The sequence below is a fragment of the Belonocnema kinseyi genome, chromosome 1 (assembly GCF_010883055.1).
Source record: "Belonocnema kinseyi isolate 2016_QV_RU_SX_M_011 chromosome 1, B_treatae_v1, whole genome shotgun sequence".
NCBI lineage: Eukaryota > Metazoa > Arthropoda > Insecta > Hymenoptera > Cynipidae > Belonocnema > Belonocnema kinseyi.
The window spans coordinates 134,514,208-134,517,430 of NC_046657.1; the positions used below are offsets into that span (position 1 = coordinate 134,514,208).

Sequence of the window (3,223 nt, forward strand, 5' to 3'; positions counted from 1 at the left end):
AGCATATACTAAAAATTCTTTAGGTCAAAGAAGCTCAGAGAAATTCTCCGCAGGCACACAGGTAGATATTTTTAAAGGTCCAGGAAGCTCGTTTAAATGGTCTGAAGGCTTTAAAATATCCTTTCCGAAATTGAAACAAGAATACGATCATAAATAACAAGTAGAGAGGCTATCTCAATGGAGTAGCCGACACTCAAGGGTCCTTTGTTAAGCTTTCGGATTAAAATTTAGAAGTAGATTTTTTTTTAATTTTATAGTTAACAGCCTAAAACATAATAATTCGTAATCTACGGGTTTCGATGACTTCAGATATCTAACTTTTTTTTAATGCTTAAAATTTGAATTAATAGAACGTTTCTCGTAAATGGAATCAGATACGCCAAAAAAGACAACATTTTTTAATTCAACTAGAAAGTTGTATATCAGTATATAAGTTATAATTATAAATAAGTACTTATAATGAGAAAATTCATCAATTAAAAAAAAGTGTTAATAATTTGAAGAGAAATTTAAAAAGAGAGAGCGGATTAGCCACGATCAACTACTGTAAATACCTCTACCCGCCCGGTACGTAATGAATACAAAAGGAACATTATATTACCGTCGCACCACTCTTAAAAGGACCACTAAAAGGATCTTGAAAAGGACCCAAATCTCTCAAACTATCTCCGAGACTATTTTGTTTCAAATCGACTTTGTTTATAGACTCAAATGGGCCAGGCTATTTCGCTAAAAAAAACTCAGAGATTTCTTTCGGTAGGGTTCCGCTAGGCAGGTGTACGCAGATGCTTACGAATGTTCAAATCATAAAATGCAGCAATTACTTATGCGGACGTATTTCACACACTATTTTTGGTGGCAAATATCCAAAAATGTTGCAAGCTAGAAGCTGCTCCAAAAAAGTGACTGTAAGAGGGCTGTAACATCAACTAAAAACTTTGCCAACGTGCAAAGTTCGAACGAACTGATTAAGGCGAATTGAAAAAATAAGCTAGATGCTCCTGTGAATATTGTTCTGCAGCAAACACGAATTGGAGCAGCATGGGAATTCGCGTATATTCGTAAAGAAGTAATTTATTGTAAAATATATTCTATTCGTACACATCTGACGAGAAATATTTAAGGAAGCTAATTGGTTTGACTATGATAGCGTGAATTAATTTTATAGTAAGCTAATTATTTTTAATTGCACGGTGTTAAGTCAAACTCCAATTTGATTATATTCATCAGCGCGAATACACTGTTAAACACTGGCCTACTTGTTAGAATTCGTAAAGGTATAACTAAAATACTGAACGTAAAGGATCTGTGGTAATTATCAATGAGTCCTGCAGCTCAGTGGACGCCCCTGGATTCATACAATCAGGATCGCTAGTTCGAGTCTCGAGGCATGCACTTTTTATTCAGTGCACGCTTTTTATTCAGTGCACGCTTTATATTCGTTCTAGTCACTTTCTTTCAACGAATTAGTATGCAAGATCCAGACGAATTTAAAAATCTTAATTCACCTCAATTGTCCAATTTAGTTTTTTCAGTTGTGTCATTCGAGTAGACACTCTGGGATGGATTTTCTGATCTCAAATACGAGTTGAAAAGTCGAGCCAGGTGCTGGTAGGTCGAAGAATACCTCTTTCACCAGAAGTTCTCAGTACCATATCATCTAAATGTGTAATGGTACTTCGTTTTCCTTAATAATCACCTCACCGCTTCTGAAGTAATTGATGGATCATATTCCTTAGCTATTGAGGTATTTGCGCACTTATTAAATCGGTTTATGTTATTCGTATGTTATGCTGCATTTCGTGAATCATTTTCTAAAAAAATTCGATCCCTTGGTTGGTAACATTTTCAACAGTCGCTGATTAATCGCGAAAAAACGAAATGATTCATGATTTCCAGCAGCGCCGGAACGGATCCTCGTTGCGGAGGAAGTTACTCACGTATCGATAGGAAAATTCATCGCCACGAAGAACTCAATCGTCGCCACAGAGTGTAACACTCCTATGTCCTTTGCATAGATGCTCTTTTTATAAACAACTCCTTAGATGGAAATTACAATAAAGTGAAAGAAAAACAATAAAAGGCGAAAAGTTTAATCACGAGTCTGTTTATGAAATGCTGGGTCTTGGTTCATCGCAAATCGTCGAAAATGGACGAGATGCTGTTCATAAAAGAATTAGAAAACAAGAGAAAGTGACCGGTAATAAGCGCAGAATAGAGAAAAATTAATGTTTTCAGAATTCAGCGCCAAAGTGAAGATTATTCTATTATTTTGAATGGGCGATTTTTCCATCTGCCTAAAATGCCACAATAAGAATAAGATACCTCCTAAACTTATTCACTTCTATTTCCATAGCCACCACCATAAAGTTTTCTATTCTCCCAAAGAGAACGTGTTTTCAATAACTTTAATTCCTTCTAATTGTACCGGTATCGCTCGCAGAAATATTTTTTATTCCTCAGAAGTGGTCATATTTTGATTTTATTTAATTCGTTCTAATAAGTTCACAAAATATGTGTAATAAGTTGTTTTAATTTCTTTATGCGGAATGTAAATTCTGAAATTTTAATTCTCAACAATTCAACTCTAAATCTCTAGAGTTAAAATTATTTAAATTCACACATTTGCATCGATTTGTTTGTTTCATTTTTTAAGACGTTTAAATAAATGATCAAATAATAAATAAATATGAATTTGCATAATTTTCGAATTTATAAGTTATAAAAAGATTTAATAATTACTAAGTCGATTGAGAAGAATAGGATTTGCACTTTTTCTGCTCCCGTTGGGGGATTTTTAGACGAAGGAAAAATCGCGTATTCATAGGAATTCAAATTCGTAATTTTTCTGAATTCAACGCTTGTTACCGGGTGGGCAACAGAGTATTTGTGTCCAAACCAACGGAGAAGGTTACTGGAACACTTGGCCTTGACTTCAATATCAGGGTTCTAACAAATGCATCCAACATTATCCATCTCGAGAAAGCCCAGAAAGCCCAAAAACTCCAGAAAGCCCTGGTGAAGGAAGCAAATGAGAACAACTTCCACCAAAAACACCTCTCCAAGAAAATGCACGACACCTTCCACAGAAATTTGAAAGAACAGGCTTTTATCCTCTATACCAATCTTTCTTATTTTCTCTATGTCTCTCATCCTTTCTCTCCCTTCTTCTTCTCCTAAAATTATTTACAGATTCTCGTGAAAACGTGTATGCACCCCCCCC

General features: G+C 35.0%; 1 protein-coding gene across 1 annotated transcript in view; it reads left to right on the forward strand.

Annotated features, from left to right (window-relative positions):
* LOC117174488 (protein FRG1 homolog) overlaps nt 1–3,223 on the forward strand; it is a 57,401-nt gene that overhangs the window by 47,354 nt on the left and 6,824 nt on the right. The window lies entirely within an intron of this gene.